Source organism: Pteronotus mesoamericanus, unplaced genomic scaffold, assembly GCF_021234165.1.
Source record: "Pteronotus mesoamericanus isolate MK-2021 breed Mesoamerican mustached bat unplaced genomic scaffold, CSHL_Meso_final contig_182, whole genome shotgun sequence".
Classification (NCBI taxonomy): Eukaryota; Metazoa; Chordata; class Mammalia; order Chiroptera; family Mormoopidae; genus Pteronotus; species Pteronotus mesoamericanus.
In genome coordinates this window covers 16,481,529-16,507,646 of record NW_026555078.1, presented here as the reverse complement: position 1 = coordinate 16,507,646, position 26,118 = coordinate 16,481,529, and the positions used below count along the sequence as shown (strand labels likewise).

At 49.2% G+C, this 26,118-nt stretch overlaps 1 protein-coding gene across 1 annotated transcript in view; it reads left to right on the top strand.

Moving 5' to 3' along the window:
• Window positions 1-26,118, top strand: part of ESRRB (estrogen related receptor beta) — a 99,909-nt gene that overhangs the window by 18,987 nt on the left and 54,804 nt on the right. The window lies entirely within an intron of this gene.

Here is a 26,118-nt window from a genome sequence, read left to right as displayed (position 1 = left end):
AGCATCCCCAAAGTCACAGAGCTAATAAAAGGCAAAGCTGGGATTTGAACCCGAGTCCACCTCCAGAGTCCACTATGCTGGACACCCCTGTGGATGACAAGGGATCCCCCCTGTGTTCGTTCCTCTCTTTGTTGGAAATGGTTTGGTTCTCCTTTTTGTCGCTCTTCCTGCCATCGGGGTTCAGAGGTGGTCAGGAAATGGGGCGATCTGTGCTTTGCTGCTCCCTGCCTTGGCAGATCCAGCAGGTGAGAGGAGGGCAAAGGTGGGGGGAGGGGTCAGAGGCACCACCCTAGGCAACAAGGAGGCCTTCATGGGGTGGGAACCATTGGTGGGGGCATCTCATTCAGAGTGAGCCTGTCCAGGCACCAGAAGCACAACCACCCCCAGAAGCAGGAGCTCTCCGCAGCGTGTTGTGCAAATGCTGAAACTGAGGCCCAGAGAGGCTGCGCGGGGGTTCAACTAGTGGATAGTGGAGTCCGACCCCAATCCGGGTCTGCTTGACTGCTAAGCTCCATGTTACCGCCGCCACCCGGCACTCGATACAGTCTGTCCTTGGCTGTTTGTTGAGGGAACGCACAGGTAACAGAGAGGATGCAGTTGCTCAGGTAGGGCAGGGATTATATTAATCCTTGTTTTTCAGATGGACACCTGAAGCCCCAGAGTGTCTTGTTGAAGTCAGAGGTCAGGGACTGAAGTTACCACCAGGACCCCTGTGTTCCCTGGCTCCAGTCTACCTTCTTTACATACAGATGTGCCCAAAGAGCCGGACGCTGCTCATGCGGGAGGAAACAGTCCTGTGGCTGTGCGCATGGGGAGGAGCCTGGGTGGTCTGATCACTGGCTGGGTGTTTTTTTTTACAATCAGTGTGCACATCTTTCTTTGAACAGATGGAGTGCTTTGACCGATCCAACAGGAAGCTCTCTGGGGTGGAGTCTGAGGTCCTAGAGCGGCCGCTTTGGTAGATCTGTGATCTTAGACGAGTCACTTAGTCGCTGAGCCTCCATTTCTCAGCTGCATAATGGGAATGGATGATACACTCTGCTCATTCGGTGCATGTGAGGGTCACGTCTCCAACAATGTGAGATCTGGCTCCCTGGGAAGCGGGGTCTAGCAGCAGCTCCATCCCTCGCTCCTCCTTGGTAGGCCGTCAGGGTCTGCACCATCTTCTCTGAATATGCCCGCGGGTGGTTAATCTTCTTTCTTTGAGGTGGATTTAATTTTTCAGGCAGCCAAGGTCATTTGGAGGCAGGTGTGGGGAGTTAGCTGGTTGACAGAGCTGAGCAAAGCGATTTTTGATTACAAAGAAAAGTGAGGGTGTGACTCTGTTGCTCAGGTACTCGGGCTGTAAAGGCAGTTCCCAAGAGGAACTCCAAAAATGCTTTGACCAAAGACAGCATCCCCGGGAACTGGGAGGAGATGCCCAAGGTGACCACATTGAAGGGGACGGCGCTCACCAGGGTGTATAAATATCAGTTGGTCACAGTTGGTCTCCTGACTTCACAGTCACACCCTGCTGCTCCTGACCAGCTGCCACCACTTCGTGGAACAAACTCAGTGGGGGCTCTGCGGGTGTCCAGGGGGAATGTGGGTAATTGTGGCGGCCACGGGTCAGGCCCAGTTCCTGTTCCGTGCAGAATAAGTAATGGCCCAGCAAGATGCCTATAACGTTCTTGTCCTACGAGCCAAACCTGCAAACTACCCAGCAGAACACACGCGGCTTTGGCCAGGGAGGCCAAATGAGCTCTAGCTGGAGGCAAAAGGAGAGAAAGGAATCCCTCCTGCCCCATCCCCAGCACATCGTTTGCTATTGAGAGTTAGCCTGGCAGTGGGAGCCCTAAAAGGGGGCACTAATTCCCCTTGTCTTGTACTCCCCTCCTCTGGCATTTTGCTTCTGAGGGAACTTCTGGAGAAACCATTCTGAGAAAGAGATATAGAATAGGCTTTTTTAAAAAACAGATTTTCTTTATTTATTTTTAGAGAGAGAGGAAAGGAGGGAAGAGAAAGTGAGAGAAACATTGATCGGTTGCTTCTGACACTGTGCCCCAACCAGGGACCGAACCCGCAAGCCAGGCTCTGACCAGGAATCAAACTGGTGACCTCTCGCTTTGCAGGATGGCGCCCAACCAACTGAGCCACGCTGGTCAGGGCTAGAATAAGCTTTGAATACAAAGATTGAAAGCCAAGAATGTAATTTGGGGAGAAAAGTACAGCATGGGGACAGAGAGCCCTGGATAGTGGCAGATGGACCTGAAATGCCAGCCGGAAGCCTGTTAGAGGTTAGAACAAAATGGGAAAGGCAGAGCCATGCCGTGAGCCTTCCAGAAGCGCTCACGTCAAGTAGAAGGTTGTCCTTTATTCCGAGATTGTGTTCTTCCTCATCTGGGCTGTGAAAATGGTTTTGTTATTACGAAATGATAAATATACTGATCCTTTATTTAAAAAATGTTCTCATTTGACAAAATAATCAGCCTTGTATTGGCCCACAAATTTGGGTGGTAGTGGAGTGGGGTTTAGCCTGTGGATTGGAGAATAGGGAGCCATTGGCCTAGAACCTAGAACCCAGAACCCAGGTGTGGCTGGACTACAGGCTCTGTAGGGAAACTGGGGCCATCTCCTCTTCCATGGAGCTCTGCCCTTTTGCCCCTCAGAGGGCCGCTGGTTCCAAGTTGCAGAGATGGGAGATGTCTCTGCTTCGACTGAACACCTCAGAGAGGGCACCGTCCTCGCCCTTCCGGATCCTGCCAGCTCTGCCATCTGGCCCTCCTGCAGGAGTTGCCTGTCTGAGAAGAAAGGCTCCTGTCACCCTTTGTCGTGAATGCAGGTCAGGGCCAGGCCACTGTTGAAGCTAGCACAGCCCTAGGTATTCATAGGGGAGGAGCGAGAGGAGGAAAGCACTGAACTCCTTGTGTCAGGGAAGGGAACAAAAGGAGAAATTGAAAACAGACCCGGAATTGTCATTCATGAAAGAGCATGCTTTCTTAATCCCTGTCCGGGCCTTCTCAGCCTGGAAGACTTCAGATTAAAGAGATCATGGTGAATGGGGACCACAGTGATACATTACTTCAGAGAGCACCCCCGAGTGTAGGCTGCAGGTAGCCCCAGAGCAGAGGCCTGGGGGCCTCTTAGAGTCTGACCCTCAACTGCAGTGTTCCTTGAAGCCTTTATGGAATTTAATAACTGCAAGATGCTCTTGGGGGGAAAGAAGGTTTCTGTGGTTGTATTAGTCAGGGTTCTCCAAAGAAACAGAACAAAAAAGTATGTGTGTCTGTATGTATGAATACATACACACGCACACATTTATATATATAAAAAGATTTTAAGGAATTAACTCATGCAGTTGTGATTGTAGAGAAGTCCTAAGGTCCACAGGGGGAGTTAGCAAGTCCAGAGGCCTGAGAGCCGGGAGAGCCGGTCGTGTGGTGTAGCGTAGTTCTAGCTCAAAGGTCAGCGCGCTTGTGACCTAGGAAGAGCGGATGTTTCAGCTTGAGTCCAAGAGCAGGAAAAAGCTGATGTCTCAATATGAAAGCAGTCAGACAGGAGAAATCCTCTGTTACTCGGGAAAGGGTCAACCTGTTTGTTCTGTGCAGGCCTTCAACTGATTGGGTGAGGCCCACCCACTTTAGGGAGGGCAATCTGCTTTAGTCAGTCTTCCCATTTAAATGTGAATCTCAGAAACAGCCAGAACAATGTTTAACCAAATAACTGGGCACCTGGTGGCCCAGTCAAGTTGACACATAAAATTAACCATCACAGTGGTCAGAGGAATTTGGAAGATTCTGTGTACTATAGCTGCTTGAGACCTTCTAGTGCCTGTTCATGTATTGAAGGTTCTGAGAAGTTTTACAGTAAAGAAAGCTATTTGATTTGTTCACCCAAGTGTTCTCCCTATTTTTGGACAATGGTACTTTTTTATGGCAGAAGGAGTATGGGGAAAAGGCAAGACACCCCATGGAACTGGATTCTATGGACCACACGTTGGGAAACACTGCCCAGGAGACAGCAAATGAGACCTCACTGGTCCTCAGAACTTCTGCCATGACCTCCACCCCTGAAAACGCTTGATTTTGGCTTCCTGGGCCTCTCCTCCTTGCTCTCTGCTATGCTGTGCCGGCTGCAAGAAGGTGGCCTGTCCGTGATTGGGACTGTTGTGCCTGCCTGTTGAAGCTCCATGCACTGTCATGGTCAAATTGCATCTGAAAGGGAGAGGGCTCAAAAGCGACCTTGCTGAGTTATTAATTAGGTCGCATTTATTAGGGTACTTACTCAAGTAGTGCTTGCTCAGTGCTAAGCACTTTATATGCATGACCTTATTTAATCTCTCGGTTAGGAACTGGTATCTCATTTTACAGATCAAGAAATAGGCACACAATGTTTCCATGACCTTGTAGCAAGTGGGAAGGCAGGATTTGAACCCAGGTCTGTTACCACCCTACCAACCTGATTCCCACTGTGTGACTGGGAAACTTTTAGGAGCAAAGGAAGCAGAGGCCTCTCACCAGGCATGTAGTTTGAAATCGAACAGTTTATCTGAAAGCCTTCAACTGACAAGATGCCTTTTGATCAGTAAAAGAGAAAATTGGAGAGATTAGGGAATGGGAGGAAGCATAATGCCAGTTAAGGAAGAGAGACTTCGTGTGTTTATAAAATGTGCTCACGTTCCAGAGGGAAAGGCAGAAGAACATCGGCGTAGGATGTCCTGGGCCATCATCCCCTCGCAGGTGACAGAGAGACCCTGCCCAGCTGTGTTTCGCTTGGTGCAGGAAGGGCCTGGTGCCCGCGGAGGTGAGCCCCGAGAGCGCCAGAGGGACGGAGGTGGTAACAGGCAACAGGAGCAGGACTTCTGGCCCAGTAATGGTGTGGCGTGGACAAGTCCGGGTGCTCTCAAATGTCCGGCATACTGTCTGCCTAGCTGCTCAGTGAGCAAGGTCGCTGCATGCTATTTTGCACGAAGGTGTTCCATAGAGGAAGAGTGGCGTGTGCACGTGTGGGTGACTGTGTCTGACTTCAGCAGCCACTGCTCCTCGGGGGCCCAGCTGCCGCCACAGAGGTGCCCGAGACCAGTGTGTCTGCAGACTGCATATGTGTGTGCATACCTACCACCCTAAATGTCCTCCTGCATCACATAGTCCTTTTAAACTATTTACATTCTATCACATTATAATCATATATAATATGATACGATATACGGTGATATGATTTGAAATGATATGCTTGTTAATCACTATCTGTCTCTCCCACTAGGATAAAAACTGCCTGAGGTCAAGGACCTTACTTTCATTGTCAGACAGCAGCCAGAGCATTACCCAACAAATATTACGAATAAAGGAATGAATAGACAGACTGCTAGGTATGACTGTAGTAAATGCCCTGAATTCTACACCTTCGTATGCACTGCGCCCCCTCAGCAGAGGCCCTCAGGAAACCTCGGTTAGCTGTGCCAGCCTCCTTCACTCCCCTCCTCTCCTTCTCCCTCTTCTCTCTTTTTCTGCCCTTGTCTTTCTCCTCTCCCCTCCCTGTCTCCCTTCGCCCTTCGCCCCACCTCCTTCCTCCTTCTCCTCCTCCTTCTCCTCTTTTTCTTTCTTCCCTTCCCTCTCCTCCCCTTGTTTCCCCTCCCCCTTCCTTTTGCCTCCCCTCCTCCTCTTCCCTTTCTTCTCCTATCTTCCCCTGTCCTTCCTTTCTCCTCCCCCTCCTGCTCACTCAATATCCCCCCCCCCCCATTCCCCTCTCAGCACTGTGCTGGAGTCAGCTCTGGCTCCGCCCAGCCTCTGGAATATCCTTAATGATGATTTTTGACTTTTTTCCCCCCAAGAGACAAAGTCATTTGAAACCAAGCATATGAGCTGGCTTGTTGGCCAAGTTAGTCACTAACCCAGAGATGATAAATGAGGTGTAGTAATCAGACTAATATTTTTGAATACTGATAACATTAATATTTTTGGAGAGGGCCCAGTGCCCAGAGGGCAGGATGAACCGCCTTTGAGGCTTCCTTGTGAGGTAGTTTGTGAGTGTCTCCTTGTGCTCTGAGTTCCTGGGTGTGATCAGAAGAGGGTGAAGGCCTGGAAGTTTTTCCTAGTGAATGGTGGCGGCAGTGGGGTTGGGGGGAGACATCAGTAAATAGCTGTAAACAGATCAGAGAGGGAACTGGACAAAGCCTGGAATTTTCCAGTGCCTGCTGTGTTCAGGTCCGTAAACCGCCCCTCGGATTCTTCTCTGCCAAGGCTTCCCTTAGCAGTCCCTTCCCTTCCCTCCATGTCACTGTGGGACCTTGGCAGGGTCCCCCCCTTCCCCCTTCTGTGCTCAAGCCCAGCTCTGCCCTTGGGTGGGCATCTCATTCCACCCTGTGCTCCATACCTGCCCAGGGGCGCAGCTACTCAGGAGGCAGGCCCCTTCCCCTGTGAGGTGGCCCTGCTGCCGGGTGTGCAGTGGAGGGTGTGTGGGTGGAGCGGGACAGATTGCCCTTGCTGGGCAGAGGCCTCATTCTGTCCCAAGCTCTGGGAGCCCTGAGCCTGGGGCACTGGGCGCTGAGCCAGGCTTGGAGCCGCTGCCCCTGCTGCTGCTCTCATAGCTTTGCACAGAGCCAGGCACGCATCCATGTCATAGCATGTATATTATGTGCCTCACCGATATACGTTTTGTTGTAAAAATTATGTGGAAGGATTAAAAATTATTTGGAATTTTTTGGATATAAATAGCTCATTGAATTTAAAATAGGTTGTGATTTCTTGGAAATCATCAGGGCAACTTAGAAATTTTTACTAAGAAAATCTAACCAGCTATTTTCAGATGTGATGAAAAGTTTATGAATACACCATAAATGAAGCTGGTTGGCATGTTACACTTTGTGGACATTTAATGAAGCAGTAACATTTTTTATTTTGCTTTTTTATGTTAGTAGATTGATATTTTGTGTATGCCCAACGCATGTCAGTTTTTGGAAAAATTCAGAGGCCAGAGGCTCTGTGTATAGAGCTTCATGGACAAACCAACCCAGTTCCAGTCTAATAATGACCAGAGAGGGAAGGGGCAGGAGGGAGAGGGGGAGAAGGAGGAGGTGTTGGCTGGAGACGCCAGGGTCTCAGGGCTGGCGTGTGCAGTGGGTGGGGCTGGGGCTAGGCATCTGGCTCCGTTCTGGACTCTTCACTGATGTTGTTAACTTTATTTGTAAAAGGGCTTTGGAACCTTGTTCTGTTGCCTAGAGCGCTTCTCCCTTAACTCCCCAGACACCCACTTAGCTCCCCCTCTCTCTTCATTCAAGACTCAAATGCCATCTTAATGAAAATGGTGCCCCATTCTTTTCTAATATATGATACAGTATTAGGAAGCCAACCCTGACCAGTATGGCTCAATTGGTTGGGTGTTGTCCCACAAAGCCAAGGGTTACGAGTTCAATTCCTTGTCAGGGCACATGTCTAGGTTGTCTGTTTGGTCCCCCATCAGGGGCAAGGCTTGTAGGAGAGACTGATCAGTATGTCTCATTCACATCATTTTCTCTCCCTCTCTTTCTCCCTCCCTCCCCTCTCTCTAAAAATAAATTTTAAAAAAATCTTTAAAAAAAAAAGTAACCATTTAATCTGTGAAAACAGACAAAGAAGGATAAGGGAGTGCGGAATGTCCTGTTGTGTACTAGTTTGTTGACTTGCATGTGTCTGTCTGGCCCGCCTCCTGAGGGCCGGGATCGTGTTTCATTCACCACTATTGTCTCCAGCACCCAGGACAGTGCCTGGCACCTAGTACTTCCTTGCAGGAAATAACATTGGCTCCGTGAATGAGTGAATGAATGAACCTTTGCCCCACCTGCCTCCAGAGGCTGTTGGGAGAATCTGGCGAGAAGAAGATGCACGCTTCAAACATGCCAGTGGCCCAGGAGTCAGACACGTTTTCTGTTTGCAGAGGGCTCTCCAGATGTTTACTACGTGGCTCATAAAACAGCGGTTCTCAAACTCCCATCGGAGTAACAGCCCCTTGGAGAGCATATGGCAGTGCAGGTTGAAGCCCCGAGATTCTACTCGCAGGTCGGAGGCAGAGCCCGGGCATCTGAATGTAGCAAACCCTCTGGGTGGTACTGATGCTGCTGGTCCCTAGACTGTCCTGGGAGAGACCCTCACCGAGAACGAGGAACTTTCGCTTCTTTTTGCAGACGGGATGTATGTTCCAAAGCAGGTGAAAAGGTGGGGATTGGGGCTGCGCCTGCCCGTGTTTGAGGGCTTGAGAGCCTGCACGGCGCAGGGCCACCACCTTGACTCTGGTTTGGTACCTGCGGTGCAGGAGTTCTGGTTTTCTCATTTCTCTTTATGTGGGAGCTTCGGGCCACACAGGCTGCTCAGTGCGCCTGTCAGATCCTGCAGAACCACGCAGCCTGGCTCGCACTCAGCCTGGAGCCCTTGTTGCTGAGCGTTGATAGGGCAGGAAAGGGTCTGGGTGCCTCCAAGAGGGCAGGGGTACCATGCTGCTGCCTGATGACCTTGGAACAGGACACAGAGGTGCTGGCATTGGAGGCTGGGCAGCCTGAGTCCAGTGAGGCCAACATGGGTAGAGGCAGCCAGTTCGCTGTTTCCCCGAAACAGGACAGAGCCTCCCAGCCTCATCTGCTTGTGCCAAGTTGGCTGTGAATTCCCCTGGTGTGGCCCCTGGGTAGGTGACTGTCAATGCTAGACAGCAGGTCCTGGCCACCCAACCCTCTGACAGACACCAAGCAGCACACAGAGTGCAGGTCATAGGCATACCGGCAATCTGGGAGGACAGGGTACTAGGCCTACATCTCAGAGAAGACTCGGGACCCTGAGTCACAAGGCAGGTTGGAGGAGCCATTAAGCCTCGGCCCAAATAGAGTGCAAACCACCAAGCTTGCAGTTGCCTTGAGTCACCCGGTCCCACTCACTGATTCAATCTTTTGTTCCTTCCACAAAAATGTATTAGGCACCTTTTATGAGGGCACAGAGATGAATAAGACAGTCCCTGTCCTCAAGGGACTTAACTGATCAATGATGCCCCAAAGCTTAAGAAGTATAGAGAGCAGCGAGCTCCCCGGTGCCCAGCGCTTGGCACGCAGCAGGCACTATACTCATCAGTCTCTGCTTAGTGTGCTGGGGGAGCATCGGGAGGGTGAATGGCCAGGGAGGGCTGCTTCATGAAGGAAGAGGGAAAAGGCGTTCCAGAGAAAAGATGTGAAGGCATCAAATATTTGCAGAATGACAAAAAGTTTGTTGTGAGTTGGCAGTGTTAGTGTTTACTGAGCACGTAGTTCTAACCTGGCAAGGCTCCGAGGAACGCAGTACACACACCATCTCTTTAAGCCTTTGAGACACGTCCTGTGGCTATTGCTCCCATTTTACAGCTGCAAGGCCTGAGGCCCGGAGGCGGTAGCTCATGCTCCAGGCCATGCAAGTAGCAGTGGCAGAGCCAGGTGTCCAACCACCCCCCAGCTGGCACTTAACCCATCTGGGCCTCAATTGCTCCATCTGTAAAATGGGACACCCAGGCTGCCCTTGCAGGTTTCCTGGAGGGATGAAGTGAGCTGCGCATGAACGCACATGGAAAACCTGTGAGATTACATGATTCACAAAAAACATGGTTACTTTGGGGAGTCAGTCTAGGGGACCAAGGATTAGAGGAGAAAGAGCAACATACCAGGCACTGGATTGCTTACTGGGTCTCTACTGTGCAGAAACATTAAATGGCAAGGAAACTGAAGGGGGTGGAGTTGGGTGGGGGTTTGGTTTGAAAGGGGAAGAAGAAGTTGAGGCTGGTGTTCTTGAAGTAGGGGCGCCATTTGTCTGTGGCGGACACTCCTCCGGCACCCTGCTCCTCTCTTTCAGGAGAAGGACACTGTGGCGACAGGCTTCCTCCCTAATAGAGCATGTACGTTTTATCTCTGCAGACTTCTTGCAGACTTGGTTTAAAGATCTCAGCTCAATACCATTAGTGTATCTCTGCGGAGGGCCCTTTGTAAAATTGATTAGGAAGTGGGCTTTTGCATGTGGGCTGGGGGTGGAGGTAGGACCTAATCAGATTTGAGCACTAGATGGTATCTCATTCCCTGCTTCTAAGGACTGGCTTGGGGACCTCCCTGGGAGCCAGGGCCCCTAATTTGGTTTGCGAATACATTAGCCAAACAAGCTGAGGGGGCTCCTTTGGGGAGTGAGTTTGGGGGGGATGGGGCCGGGAGATGGTGGGAAGCCCGAGGAAATGAAGAAGGGGGTACGTTCTGCCTAGATCCTCAGTGAAAGCTGGACCCTAGATCACCCAGGGCATGCGTTTCTGATGGTTTTACCCCGTCCACGAGAATGAAGCAGGCTTTTAAAGGGACTTGTGATTGTACAACCTTTTGTCATTTACTGAGTGCCTATATATATACTTTCTCATTTTTCAGTCTTAAAATAAGTAATATTCACATGTATAATATAAACCCCAACAGTGCCAGAGTGGCGGTAATGACTGTATGTTATTCTTTCCATCACCCCGAATCCTGATCCCTTAGACAGGCTCCCCGGGCTAACCACTGTCACCAAGTTTTCCGTGATTCTTGTGTCTTTGCACAGATTTTCCATTCCCATTCATGCACACCTTTCTCTGTGCCCCCAAGAAATGCACAAGGACAGCCTGGGAGTCCCGTTTTACAGACAGAGACATTGTGGTTTAGGTTGGTTAGGCCAGTTGGTGTCTGGCAGGGCCAGGACCCAAACTGCCCACGGTCTGGCTCACATCCTGGAGTCTTTGCACGGAACCGTGTGCCCTACCTGAAAAGAGGGAACTGCTCAAAGCTGAACAAGAGGCGCTTTGATTTTAACTTCTCCAGCTCTTTTGTTGGGTCCATTCATGTGCTATCGTTTTGTCTGCTTATATCTGAGCATCCTCAAAACAGAATGGAAGCTTCCAAGAGCCTCTTTGTTTAACCTCCTTCAATTCAACAGCCCTCTGTGAGAGTGAGTAGAGTCCTAACTGCTTTTATCAGAATCTTGCAGGTGGCTCCTTCTGCCCTCTTCCCTACCAGGGCACTTGTGGGGGCATAGGGTGGGGAGGGTGCCAGTGGCTACACATGCGGCAGGGTAAGGGTGGCATCAGAACCGAGGGTCAGTACGAAGCTTCATAACAGGTAATAATAGTACCACCCTCCAAGGTTCTTGGGAGGTCTGAATGATATGATGTCATGGCGCCCAGCACATAGTAAGCTCGGAATTAACATCAGCACTTATTAGTATTACTAGCTAGGTAAACTTTCATTCATTACTCATCTACTCTGTGCAAGTTAGGTCAACCAGAATATAAGAATAGTGTTTTTCTTATATTATTATACTACTTTTAAATGGCTAATATTATTTACAATATAATTGTATTTACATAATAAATAGTGTTGTTTTAAATAGAATTAGCACAATGCTAGGCATACCAGAAATGCTCAATACATGTGATTTCTCATTTCTGTTCCTTTCCCTTTACCAGTTCTAAATCAAGATCTTGGTTTCCTTTTATCCCCATTCTGAGTATAATTTCTGTAAAGTGTACCAATGTTAATTCTCACTCAACACATTTATTGAGCACCTGTTGTTTGCTGGGCACTGTGCCCAGTGCCGGGGCCACAAAGGCCAATATAAGCCATGGACCCTGCCCTTTTAGAACAGGGGGACCCCTTGAAGTCCAAGCTGTTTGGAGGAATTGGGGGTGAGCCAGTGGGGTAAAGGGATAGACATGATTTAATGCTCTCCAGTACCTCAGTTTCCCTTTGTGAGTGGGGCTACCCCACTCTTCATTGCTCGGTGTTTAGAAGATGTGGAACAACCTGGCTGATGTGCTGTAAGTCTCGTGGAGGCCAGAAGGGCCTAGCCTCTTCTTCACACTGGCCTCTCCCATCACCGAGTACCTCATATCCCACTGCGCCCGCTGCTGGGAGCTGCACGCAGGGCTGCAGGAACACAGCTGCGGATCCGGGGACCTCCGTCCTTCCAGCCTCCCACCCCAAACTGTAGCCCATCCCACCACCTCTCCTCAAACAAGCTGCACCTTTTCAGAGATACACGCCCAGAGTGTGCAGTTACCTTGGGACTTCTGGGACTAGAGGTGCATGGCAGGGGGCGGGGCCAGGAAGCCCTCAGGTGAGGACAGGGAAGGTGGTCCAGTTGGGGACGTGAGCCAGGACCAGTTCTTTATCCCAACCCCATCCTCCCCCCAACAAGGAGGGTTTTGTCAGGACCGGAATACCTCAGCCCCAGTACTGTAGTAAAACCAGAATCATGTAGCAGCTGGATTACAGGGAGATTATTAACTTTGCTTAAAGATTTTCCATTTGCACAAGGATTAGCTGTGGGGTTCCTTTAAATAGCTAGCTTTGCTAATGCATTTGTACTGCAAAGAAAGGCTGGATGGAGAAAAGGGAGGTGGACAGGACAGGGAAACAGACTCTACGTGATGGTCATTTTACTTCTTGGGGCCTCAGTTTCCTTACCAATGACAGTGGAAAGCAGCTGTCCTGTCCAGCCCCTGTGATACTCGCACCATATAACCCGAGGCCCGGCAGATCTAAGGAGGTGGGGCTCTAATAGCAGGGCCTTTGTGCCTCTGGTGGGGTGGAGCACCCAGTGTGGTGTGCAGAGTGATGCGGCCAGCCTCCCACATGCTCCAGGACCTCTGGAGCGGGCGCCGCGGGTTCCAGCTCCAAACCCCTCACTTAAGCGCCCAAAGATTTTCGGAAATGGCCCTGGCTCACCTCCTCATCTGGATCACCTTCCCTGTCCTCACCTGATGGCTTCCTGGCTTCGCCCCCTGCCACACACTTCTAGCCCCAGAAGCCCCAAGGTGCCTGCCCTCCCTGGGTGTGTATCTCTGAGATTTGTGCCTGCTGGTCCTGGTTTCCTGGAAAACCATCCCACACCTGCTCCCTTTATTGGCCTGGTTAACAACACCTCCTTGTCCTTCAAGACAGCCCAGTCCCTGACTGGGTAGCTCAATTGATTAGAGCATCCGCTGCATAGACCAAGGTTACAGGTTCCATCCCCAGTCACGGCTCATAAAAAAATCAACCAATGAATGCATAGATAAGTGGATCAATGGATCAATGAATCAATGTTTCTCTCTCTCTCCCCCCTCCCTTCCTCTCCCTCTCAAATCAATCAATAAAAAAATTCTTTAAATAGACAGCCCAGACTCCTCTTCTTCCAGGAAGTCTTCCCTGATCCCCTTCTCCAAAGGAGGGTTAGATACCCATTTCTTTGCTTTGGAAGTTTCCATGAATATGCATGTGTGACTCTATTATCACACTTTTGACCACATTGTGATTATCACTTGTTTGTACCTGCCATGAGCTGCTGAGCTTAAGGGCAAGGACCCTGTTGTGTTGAACTCAATAAATGTGTGGTAAATGAAATCAAATGAGAGTAACTGCATTTTATATGAGATACATGTGCTTCCTGCCCAGGCACATAGAGCACCTCTCCTCCAAGGAAGCAACAGCATGTTCTTGAGGGCAAAACCTTGGTGTTAGACCATAGGAGTCCAAGTAAATCTTGTCTGTACCACAGCTGTGGGGCCAAATGTCTTTGCCCCTGTTTCCCCATCTGTAAAGCAGGGTCGTAGTGGTCATCTGATCTCTTAGGGTTGCTGTGAAGATGAAGTGAATTAATATGCGTGTTGCACTTAGAACAGTGCCTGGACATAGTTCCATGTTTGGTACTAGATTTTCTTTTGAAGGTCCTGGATTTCTGCCTCTATAGGTCCTCCCAGGCTCCCAGTGTCCCCAGGTTGCTGAGCTGGCTGTTTCTCGCTCTTTCCTCTCTCCAGTGAACTTTCTCACTTCCCTACCCAACCCAACCAGTCAGCACAGAAATAATCCAATTTTACTTGATTATTAGTCATTACTTTCTGCTGCTCTTTTTGTTTATTACTTGTTTTTAAGTATTCTAGATTTAATTGAGTTGATTGATTAGCACAATCACTGATTGGAAGGCGATACTCTGTAACCCTCTCCTCTCCCAGCCTGCACCCTCCCCCAGGGGTGCCTGGGGCTGACTGCAGGGGTCCAGGGCTCCTGTCCCAGCATTGCAGTGGTGTGGCTGGGTGGGCTGAGAGCCAGGCGCCTGGCCCTGACTGGCCGAGTGACCTGGGGCCAGTTCCTTATCCTCTCTGACCCTGAGGTCTTCATCTGTAAAAGGAGGATTGCACTAAATGAGTCTTCTGATCTCTTCCAGCCCTAAAATTCTATGAAAACTCTACATCTAAGCTCCCTTGACTCTCCCCTATCTTTTAAAATTATATTAAATTGATTATGCTATTACAGTTGTCCTAATTTTCCCCCCTTTATCCCCTGCCTCCCACTCCCTCCCACTCCCTCAGGCAATCCCTACACCTTTGTTCATGTCCATGGGTCATGGATATAGGTTCTTTGGCTACTCTAGTTCCTATACTGTACTTTACATCCTCATGGCTATTCTGTAACTACCTATTTGTACTTCTTAATCCCCTCACCTCTTCACCCATTCCCCTAACCCTCCTCCCATCTGGCAACAATCAAACACTCTCTATATGCATGATTCTGTTTCTGTTATTCTTGTTTGCTTAATTTGTTTTATATATTCAATTGTTCATAGATATATATTTATTGCCATTTTATTGTTCATAGTTTTGGTTTCTTCTTTTTCTTTATTAAGTCCTTTTACATTTCATATAATAATGGTTTGGTGGTGATGAACTCTTTAAGTCTTTTTCTTGTCTGGGAAGCTCTTTATCTACCCTCCGATTCTAAATAATATCTTTGCTGGGTAAAGCAAACTTGGCTGTAGGTCCCTTCTTTTCATGACTTTGAATGTTTCTTGCCAATCCCTTCTAGCCTGCAAAGTTTCTTTTGAGAAATCAGATGAAAGTTTTATGGGAACATCCCTGTAGGTAACTAACTGCTTTTCTCTTGCTGCTTTAAAAATTTTCTCTTTGTCTTTAACCTTTGGCATTTTATTTATGATGTGTTTTGAAGTGGGCCTCTTTGCATCCATCTTGTTTGGGACTCTGTATGCTTCCCGGACCTGTATGTCTTTTCCTTCACCAAATTAGGGAAGTTTTCTTTTAATACTTTTTCAGGTAGATTTCCAATTTCTTGCTCTTTTTATTTTCCTTCTGGCACCCCTGTGATGCAAATGTTGCAATGCTTGAAGTTGTCTCATAGGCTGCTTACACTATCCTCATTTTTTTATTCTTTTTTCTTCTTGTTGTTCTGATTGCTTGTTTTTTGCTTCCTGATGTTCCAAATCATTGATTTGGTTCTCAGCCTCATCCACTCTGCTGTTGTGTGCCTGTAAATTACACTTTATTTCAATTAGTGATTACTTCATTTCTCATTGGATCTTTTTTATGCTGCTGAGGTCCTCACTAAGTTCCTTTAGCATCCTTATGGCTATAAGGACACTGTTTTGAACTCTACATCTGATAAATTGCTTATATCTATTTTTTTCATTGGGCGCTGTTACTCTGCCTCCTCATTTTGGCAGCCTCCCTGTGTTTGTTTCTATGTATTAGGTAGAGTTGCTATGACTCCCTGTCTCTGTAGCATGTCCTAATGTAATAGGTGTCCTGTAGGGTCCAGTGGCACATCCTCCCCTATCACCCAAGATAGGTACCTGATGTGCACCCCTGGTGTGGGCTGAGTACTCCCTCCTCTGATAGTTGAGCCTTGATTGCTGTTGGTAGGCCAATGGGAGGGATGTAGCCAGGCCAGTCAGCTGCAAGGACTGGCTATGACCACTGACCATCAACCTCTGCCCTCTGTAGACCATCAGTTGTGCAGGGGCAGGGTGAAGGTGCTCCAAAGTGGTCTGTAGCTGTCCATGGGTGCACAGGCTCTGGAGTTTCCCAGGTGGTGCCGGCCAAGGTCAGCTCTTACCTGTGTTCTGTCTGGGGCCATCCTGGCTGGGCTACAAAGCAATCTGAGATGGCTGCTACTTGTGCTGGGCTTGGAGGTTCCCAGGCAAAGCCAAAGTGTGAGTCTAGGCTGGCTGCTGCTAGTGTCATGCCTGGGGCCACTTAGCAAAAGTATGGCAGCTGGGGGCCCACTGAGGTCGGCTGTTGCTTGTTTGAGAGGGTTTAGGAAGTTGTGAAGCATGAGCCAAGATCAGCCATTCATATGGAAAAGTCTCTGTTAACAGCTTGGGTGGGCCTGTAAGATGGGTGGGATGGAGTCTGAGGGGATCTCCAGGGTGGGACAAACAGTGTTAGCCAGGTTGATGGAGTCTCAAATATGGCACCCACCTGTTAGCTCTCTGGCTCTGTGCTGGGGAGGTTTCACAGAAGGGACAATGGCCTCTGCCCACTTTTCTGTCTGAGAGAAAGATTCCCACCTTGATGCCAGACACTTTAGTTTCTCTGTATATGCCACTGGTGCCTTTCAGACTGCTACCCCAGTGATGGAGCTCTGGAGGAGTGAATCTGAGTAAGTCTCTGTATGGGTTCTTTAAGAGGAACTGCTTAAGACGCCAGAAGTATCTACCACCAACTCCATCCCCTCTGGCTTTTGTAGCCAGAAGTTATGGGGACTTATCTCCTATCACTGGAACTCTGGGCTGGGGAGCCTGGTGTGGGGCTGGGACTCCTGGCTGCTGAGATATCCCTCCCAAATTTTTACCCACCACACATGGGTGTGGGACCAACCCATCCTTATCTCCTCCCCTCCTACCAGTCTGGATGGATGTGGTTTCTTTAATTCCATAGTTGTTAGACTTCCATTCAGCTCAATTTATGCTGGTTCTGAGTGATGGTGGTTCTATAATTTTGCTGTAATTTTGATGTGGTTGTGCAAGGAGGTGAGTCATGTTTACCTGTGCTGCCATCTTGACCAGATGTCCCCCTGGTTTGTGAATATTCATTCATTCAGTACCACTGAGAACTTGCTCTGTGCCTAGCACTTAGTCAGGTTTTGTAAGATCCAGATGTGACCAAGACAAAGACTCTGCCTTCCAGGAGCTAGCAGGGGTTGGCTGACAACAGCGAAGTCCAGTGTGTATAAGTTATGTGTGTTCTAAATTCAGCAGGAGTCCCTAACTCTAGAAAGTTGTAGAGGGAGTGACATTTCAGTTTAGTCCAAAGCAAAAACAAACAATACAAACAAAACTGAACAGACTGTGGTGGGGAAAATGACCTTTGTGAATGGCACCCCTACATGCCAAGTACTGTGCTAAGCAATTTTCTTTTCATTTTCTCTTTAGTCCTCACAGCAACCCTCTGAATAAGGAAATATATCAGTTTTACAGATTAAATACTTGCAGCTTGGAGAGATTAAGTGGCTTGCTTAAGGGAGCAGGAGAGAGATTTTGAAATGAGGTCTAAACAATATCAAAGCATATCTTTTTTTATACAATATCATATCATGTTACAATATTAACTAATTTGAGAAATGTTTTTTAAAAGTTCAGTTAATTTCCCAAATATCACTTCTCTTTTCATTTTTACACATTATCTTCCATATATACTCTTTTTGTATTGTGTATATATGCAGCTGGTACAAAGGCCCTGGGGTAGTAATGCCCTTGGCATATTTGGGGCAGAGCAAGGAAGCCAGTGTCCCTGGACATGGGGAAAAGGGTCAAAGATGAAGTTAGAAAGGGAGCTAGGGCTGGTTGCAAAGGTCTTTGCAGACCATGGAAGGGTGTTGCAAAGGCCTTTGCGGACCATGGGAGGGACTGGATTTTATTTCCAACATGTTTTTCCATTTTCTTCCAATTCCCAGTGTTTCAACAATTCCACCATTCAACCCAGTGGCTATGTCGCTATAAACCAACAATAAGGTTGTTCTCAGCCGTATTTGTGCGCTTGTGGGTATGAGGACACGTGTGTTTTCAAAGTGAATAGTACAGGTCACATATCAAGCATGTGGCTATTTGCTTCGGATAAGCTGTCTTAGGCTAAACCGACAGGCATGAGAGAACTGGTTCATAGCGTTTGGTCTCTGTATGGCTCTAGACCATTAAGGGCATGTCAGGACTGCTGGTGGAGGGAGAAGAAGGGGTTCCCGCAGTGGCCCTGCGTGTGCGAAGGAGCAGCGCTAAGGCAGAGCAAGGCTGGCCGGGGGCCTCTGGCTGAAGGGGGAGCTGGTGGTCAGAAAGTCGAGGCCTCCTGAGGATACGTCGGCATGTGAGTCAGGTGGCTCTTCACCTTCTCTTCAAGAAGTGAAGTTGGAGCTCTAAAATTTTTTTTAAAAACCACCTTTTTATGTAGTTTTGCATTTATAGAAAAATTGCAAAGATAGTACACTTTCATATTCCAGTGTCGAGTTTTCCCTCCCACTCACTTCTTACATTTCTATGGTACATTGGTCACAATGAAGACCCTGAGGTTGGTATGTTACAATGAACTAAACCCCATACTTTATTCCGATTTCATTTATTTTTTCCTCTGAGGCCCTTTTTCTCTTCCAGAATCCACAATCCCACATAGCATTTAGTTGTCTTGTCTCTTTAATCTCCTTTGGCCTGTGACAGTTTTTCAGGTTTTCCTTAGTTCATGACCTTGAAACTTTAGAGACAGCTGGCCAGGTGGTTTGCTTTTGCATTTTTAAACCATTTATGTTTGGAATTGTGATCTTGAGAGGCTGTGAAATGCTCAGAACTCAGGAATCGGAGTGGCCTGGGTTCCAGTCTTGGTTCTGTCCCAACCAACAAAGGGATGTTGAACAAGGACACCTTCCATCCTCAGCTCCGGCACCCTAACTGTGGGGGTGAGACTTTTCACCTTGGTTAACTGGATAGACGTGTAAGCGCTCAGCAACCAGGGTTCACTTTGGGTTTCATTTGTGAGTGGACACCTACCTGGTGGGACTAGTCGCCCTGAAGACCTTGTCCACTTCCTTTCCAGGAGCCAGGGATGTGAAATGCCAGAATGTGGATGGGGAGGGCCTGACAATGTTGCAGGAGGCTGAGCTTTTGAAAAACAGTATCCTAGTTGGATCCTCACAGTAACTCCATGAGGTAGCAAGATGCGTTATCTGTGTTTTAGAGATGAAGAAACTGAGGCCCAGAGAAGGTCAAGAACCTGCTGAAGGACATAGAGGAAGGAAGGGGCAGAAGCCAAAACTTGAACCTGGACTGGGAGAGCCCGGATTTGGGTGGCTCCTCCTCGCAGTGTAGCCTGGCCTGAGCTGGCCGGTGGATGGGGCAGGCAGCTCTGGGGCGGATGTGGGTGGAGAAGCCCTGCTCCCCTGATCCTGGGCTAGAAGGCGGCGGGGGTCAGCCGTGTGGGGCAGGAGGGCTGGTGTTTGCCTGGGCAGACACGCCAGGGTGGGAGACTAGGGAGTTATGGATTCCCAGTCTTTACATGTCATATTGATCTCCGGTCATTGTATTACAGGGAGCATTTCATTTTGTAATGAGGATTTTTTTTTTCTTTAGGTGATTTCATTTTTAACCCTTGAGTTACCTGTGGAACCAACATGAACTAAAAGCTTGTGGCTGGTGCCCAGCTTCCCAGGTTAACCTCGGGACTAAGAGTCCCATTTGCTTCCTGAGGTCCCACTATGTTACCTCCTGTGTCATGTGTCTTTAGGCCTCTCTGGCAGAGGTGTAAGGGCTGCCTCCATTTCCCAGGGCAGGAAGTCGAGTGACTGAGACCAGACAGGGCAAGTGGCTGTCTCAAGGATACACAACCTCAGAGCTGGGGCAGAAGCCATATTGGTTAGTTGCTGGGCTCTTTCAACCAGGCATGATAAGAACTCAGAAGACCTTGTACTGTTTATTATTTCCTTAAAACTCTGAAATATAAACTATAAAATTGCAATTCCACCCTTGAAATGGGAGCTGGGAAGGCATGGTGTATGTGTGTAAGGGAGACGGAGAGAGAGAAACACATTAGGTGAGTGCATTATGAGGACAAAGGACAAAGCCAACAGCCAAAATTTACGCTCAATTTGCCCACCAAGACACAGGGTCTGGAGGCGGGGGCAGTCCTTTTTAAAGGGGCCCCAGGACCCATGGCTGCCATTCCCTTGACATGGGGAGTCCTCATTTCATCCATTTTGAACTTTCTCCATTTAGGGCTCACAGGCCATCTCCACCGCCCCCCCCCCCCCCATAGCTGTGCACACCGATGACATAGCCCTTGGCAATGCTTCTGGTTCTGAGTGACATCTCTTCTGCCTGCCTCTGTCATCACGGTGTGCCCAGGTTTTCAGATGTCTGGGCAGCCTATTGTCTCACTGAGCAGGCTGTGTTCACCCACTCTTTCGTCCTTTTGGCCCTGGCGGCTGGACTTGGATCCCAGATGTGTATACCCAGGTGGCCCAGAGAACAGTTTCTGTTCAGGCCTGCTGCTGTCTTGGTCCATTTGGATGACTATAACAAAATTCCATAAACCAGATGACTTACAAACTTATTTCTCAGAGTTCTGAAGTCCAGGAAGTCCAAGATCATGGCCCCAGCAGATCTAGTGTCTGATGAGGACCCAATTCCTGGTTTGTAAACAGCTGTCTTCTCGCTGTCCTCATGTGGTGTCAAGTGGCAAGGGGGCTCTCCAGAGCCTCATTTACAAGGGCACTGATCCCATTCACGAGGGCTCCACCCTCATGACCTAATCACCCCTGGAAAGCCCCACCTCCTAACACCGTCACCTTGGGGGGTATGCTGCAACATACGAACTTCGGGTGGACACATTTCGTCCATGGGACCTGCCATCCTATTTCTGGTTGTAGGCAGCGTCTGCTCCTCCTTCGAGCCCAGGCCCACCAGGAGGAAGACAGAGGCCATTTCTTTTCTGCCACCTTCTCTTCTACCAATCTGGCCGGGAAAAGGAAGAAGTAGCCTTTAAGAGTCACCACACTTCTCCAGAGCTGGTTCTTGATCTTAGTATGTGGGGGTTGGGGGAGGGGGAGCCCAGAGTGGCTGAACCCCCAGCTGTGGACATCAGAATGGATTAAAGTTCAAAACTTCACCGTTTAACATACCTGAGGTGTTGTGTGACCCACAACACTCAACATCATTGTTCCTCAGTGGATTTTCCCATCTATAAAATAGGACTAAAAATCCAGAGTTAGCGTGAGGTTTAAAAAAGCTTATATGTGTAAAGCACTTTGCACATAGTTAAGTGCTTAACAAGAAAGGAAATTTCACATTATTATTCCATTAAATAATACAACTGCATTAATGTCTTTTTCCCTCCAAAGGGCTCCCATGCCTCTTTTCTCTTTACCACAAGCCAGCAAAGTGGGGTAGTTGTCCTTGGGTCCAGTTTGCCCATGCAGCATCTGAGATGCAGGGAAGGGTAGTGAAGCAACCAAGGCCACGCGACAAAGCAGTGGGGTTGCTGCGGAGGCCTGACTCTGAGGTGCCAGGGGCCCCTGGCTGGGTTAGGTATGTCCAGGCGGGCAGACCTGCAGTCACAAGGGCACACAGCAGCCCCGCCCCTCCCTCCCCTCCTCAGGAGCGGCTGTCCTCCCAGCCCCAGCTCTGACTTCCCAGGGAGGGGGGCCCTAATTCTACTTGGTGTGAGTAGGGGGTGACTCTACCTCTAAAGCCCATGGCAGGGCTGGTGTCATTGCCAGCAGCATCTTGGTGGGATGAAGGTTGCATTAGTGAACAGTAATTGAAATGCAAAATAACATTTTGATCGAGCCACCAGGCTGTTTATTTATCAGATCAATAGTCAAAATGCTCCATCTGGACAAGTCAGCTTGATAAGTGACAGCTTTTCCAAGGGCAAGCCTGGTGAATCCAGTGCCCCATCCCCAACAGCCCAGGGCCAGGCCAGGAGCCTGGGACCGCCCCCCACCTCTGCTCCCCACTTTCCACATTTTCTTCTTAGATCCAGTTCCTAGAGGAGACGACCAGGACCCAAACTGTCAGACCCTCTTTGCTGTGGCTGGAAGGACCTGCACTTACGGGAGCTGAGGAATAGTAGTTAATGGTTCATGTTCATCAAGCACTTATGATGTGCAGGTGCTGCTGCGGGTGCTTCCCGTGTATTGTGTCATTTAATTCTCAGAAAAATTGTATGAGGTTTGGCAAGTTTATTTTACAAATTCTGCAGATGAAGACACTGAGACGTGGAGAAGTCAAGCAACTAGTTGCACAATAGGTGACAAAGATAGGATTTGAATCCTTGTGGTCTGGGCCCAGAACCCTTGTGCCTGAGCCCTCTTCTGTCCCCTCTCTGGAGAGCGGGGAACAGCGGTGGACCCTTTCACATACACGGAGTTGGGGCTCTGGCTCTATTTTTCCAACCCCATTTCCACAGGTTTTCATAAATTATATTGATTCTTGCGTTAAAGTACTTTACTAACATTTCAAAACCAGATTTTTTGATATGTGGGTCTCAGGCTCTAACCCCTCTATAAATTGCTTCTAAACACATTGGATTCATACATCTTTCATAATGTCTTTACACCAGCGTTAGCAGGATCCAGTGGGAACTGGTGGTGAGGCTGATCCTTCAGGTCCTTTGGTGGGGACTGTGGGACTCGGGCCTCTGGGCTCTTCTCCTTCGGCACCGGCTGACCCCCTTGCTCTGACACTGGTCCAGTCCTATGGCTCAGGCCCATGACTGTCACATCCTGAGTGGGTGTTGGGCTTGGGGACCTCTTATCCAACCCAGCTCTCAGATCTCCTCATTCATTTGTTCAGATATTCATTGAGCACCTATTGGGAACCTAGAAGTGCTCCAGACCACGGAGAACAGCAGAAAAGAAAGCAGGCTCAGCCCTGCTCTCATCTCATGGACAGAGGCCTCGAGGTGGGAGCACACAATCAAGAAACAGCCCCGAGGCCACGTGGCTGGCACAGAGTACCACGGGGGACAGCGGGCAGAGGACAGCACCACGGAGGTGGCGGGCCTTCCCAGCTGGGGCAAGGACCCCTGCTTTCTGCAAGTTTGCTGGGAAGCCCCTGGCTATTTTGAGCAGAGGAGTGTTGTGACTTAGTCCCCCTTTGCTTTGTAATTCACCCCAGCACTTTCTGACTGTGTGACCCCTGCCAAGATATTGGCCCCTCTGGGCCTCAGTTTCCTACTCTGTAAAATGGGGAAAATGTTGAAGATCCTACTTCCACAGGCTGTTGCAAGGAATCGGTGACTGAGTGCGTAGAGTTCCGTGCCCAGCACACAGTGAGGCCTTTACCATCACACTGCTATCAACGCTATCGAGGTCAGAAGCAGCTCCCAGGTGGCTGCAGTGCCAGGCCCTCATCTGTCCACCCAAGTTAAGATGTCTCTTTGTCACCCACCCAGAGACCAAAAAATTGATTTGGAAAGAGAAATGGGTGCTGGGAGCCTAAGCGTCCTGTGTCACCTCTGCTGTGCATAAGGCCACACAGAAAGGGCCACAGCCATGACCAGGTGGTGGATGGCAGGGTTGCCCCCTCATTGGGCTGCACACTGCCCTGTGGGAACATACACGGGAAAGCGGCGGTAAGGCCCGCCAACGGCACGCACGGAAGACACTCAGATCTGTGATCACACAAGGAGTAGAGTGGAAGTCAGCGGTGTGAGCCAAGTACCTTAAACACTGATTCCACCTCGGGTTTCATCAACAGAAGTGTAGGGTCTAGGATGAGGGAGGTATCCGTACTGTCCTGCTCTGGGCTGGTCAGAACTCCGTGAAGGGTTGTGCTCAGTTCTTCTGCTCTTCTGTAGGAGGAACAGGGAGAGCAGATAACTATTTTCCAAGGAGGGCAAGCGTTGATCCCGTGAGGAAGCCCCGCAGCAATCTCGCAGGCTTAGAGCTGCTGTGTAGGTCCTGAGGGAGAGAGTTGTACAAACTGCACTGGAAGCTCCAAAGGGAAGAAGAATTTTGGCTCTTGACAAGAGTTTTTTTGTTTTGTTTTGTTTTGTTTTGTTTTAAACAATCTTAGTGGTCTAAAGATGGGGACAACTCCCTCCTGAACTCTTGATCTCCCTGTCACTGGGGTCTCAACAAAGGGAGGCGGCCACTTGGCAACAGGGACAGCCCAGAGGCCCTTTGAGGTCCTGGGCTGGGCTGAGTGCCTCCGGCTGGAGGAGGCCCTGCCTGCCTCGCCCTGCCTCCACTCTTCCTCCAACACAGCACTGTCCCTGCCTGCCTCCCTCCCTCTCTTCCCTCAGGCCTCTGCTTAAACATCTCTGCCTCAGAGAAGCCTTCTCTGGCTACCGCATTTGGATGCCCCATCTGCCACCTGTTCCCTCCTTGTTTTTTCTTCACAGCACCCGTCGTTAACTGAATCTATATTCTATGGTTGTTTATTTATAGCATTAGCTAGGGTGGGCACTACTAGCTATTATTACATACAACCTCTGTGCTTCAGTGACTTAACCCAGCAGAAGTTCACCTCTTGCCCACTCAACGTTCTGGTAAGGGCATTCAACAGGCAGCCTTTCAAGAGGTCCCTCAGGAGTCTGGGCTCCTTCCAATTTGTGGTTCTGCCATCCCCCAGGGCCTTGGAGCCCCCTCCTGGATCCTCTGCCTGCATCCTCTGGAGCCTTTGCTCAGATCCTGCATGGCCTGACAGATGGAGAGAGACAGAGAGGGAGATGGGGAGAGAGGGCGGGAACATCAGAGGAGATTTTTATGGGCCGGAAAAGGGGTGTGGCTTATATCACTGCCCACATTCCATGGGCCAGGATGAGTCGGTGGCCACAGCTAACCGAAAGGGAAACTGGGAAATGTGCTATTTCTGATGTCTAGAAGAAAATGAAATTGCTTTGGGTGAACTCATAACAGTCTCAGCTACAGTTATCATATTTCATTGAATCTATGACATCATCTGTTGTTAAAGACACCATTATTTTTGGAACCACTAATTAAATTAAACTATGTCACACTATCAATTCAAGATGCATTCCAATTGCCAAGATATTAAAACATGAAAAGAATGGTGTAGCTCAGAGTCAGCAAAATATGGACTTGTCACTCCTTGAGGGCAGTGACCTGTCCTTAGGGCTGGAATAGCATTTGCCACCCAGCAGATGCTCAAGAATTGGTGTTGAAATGCAAGAGAGAGGGAGAGGATTAATGAATGAGATGATGTGTGAGTTGTTCTTTTGGTCACATGTCAGAGCCCGCCTTGGGTGAGCTGTGGAGTCAGGGAATCAAGCTCTCCTCACGCACCTGGGCAGAGGTGCTGCTGGTCTTGTGCCGACCGTGCCAAAGGCTTGCTCCCAGGACCCTGCCCCTAGCCAGCACCCTTCTCTGCTGCCAGCTTCCGTAGTCCTCTCCCTTGCTGCACATGCGGGTGAGGTATGACCTTGTTCGCCCTGGAGCTGTCCATCTTGCTGCTTCTGTCCCTAGAGAGGCAGATGTGACCCCCTAGATCTCATGGGAGAGATTCATTGTTGGGTCCGGTGCGTACCCCTGGGTCAATCAGCTAGGCTAGCGGGGGGGAGATCTGTAAGAATTCAGCAATTCCTGCAGGAGCTCGTGTGTGTGTGTGTGTATGAGAGAGTGAACGCTGGAGAGGAATGTCACTGCCTAGGAGAGAGGCTAGTTAGTTCTAATCGTTGGTTTTAGTAGTGCCTGAATGAGGAGTCCCTTTGCCTGAAAAGGAACTTTCTGGGTGGAAGTCCCAGCATGCAAGGAGGCATGCAAATGCATGATTAAATGGGTGGTGAGGTTGGTGCACGGATGGATGAATGATGGAAGGAGAGAAGAGAAGACAGTCATGCTCACTGTAGGATTGAATTTTGTACAGGCTGTGAGTGGAAGCCATCTCCACATTGCCGAAAAGGAGTGCTAGGAACTTCTCACTGCTAACATTTATTTATTGAGCACTTACTGTGCGCCAGGCACTGTTCCAAACTCTTTTCTTTATGAAGTCAGTAATCCTCAAGACGACCCGATGAGACGATGATGATCACCCCCATTTTACAGATGAGGAAACTGGGGCATGGAAAGTTTAATAACTTGTAAGGGACAGAACTGGAATTCAAACTCAGGCAGTCGGACTGCAGCCCCAGGGCTCGAAGGCCCAGCAGCATGGCTACGGGGAGGGTCACATGTCCTCTGGAAACTGCCAGATCTGATCAACGGCGGCAGGTGGGATGCTTTTGCCCTATCAGTACTTGGTACAGGGCGAGCACAAACACAGACTCGAGAAGACTTAAGGTAGATGCACAGATGTCAGCTCTCCAATAGCTATTGAAAGGAAGAAGGCTAGAAGTATGTGGGCGCATATTCTTAATGTATGAAGCTGACCT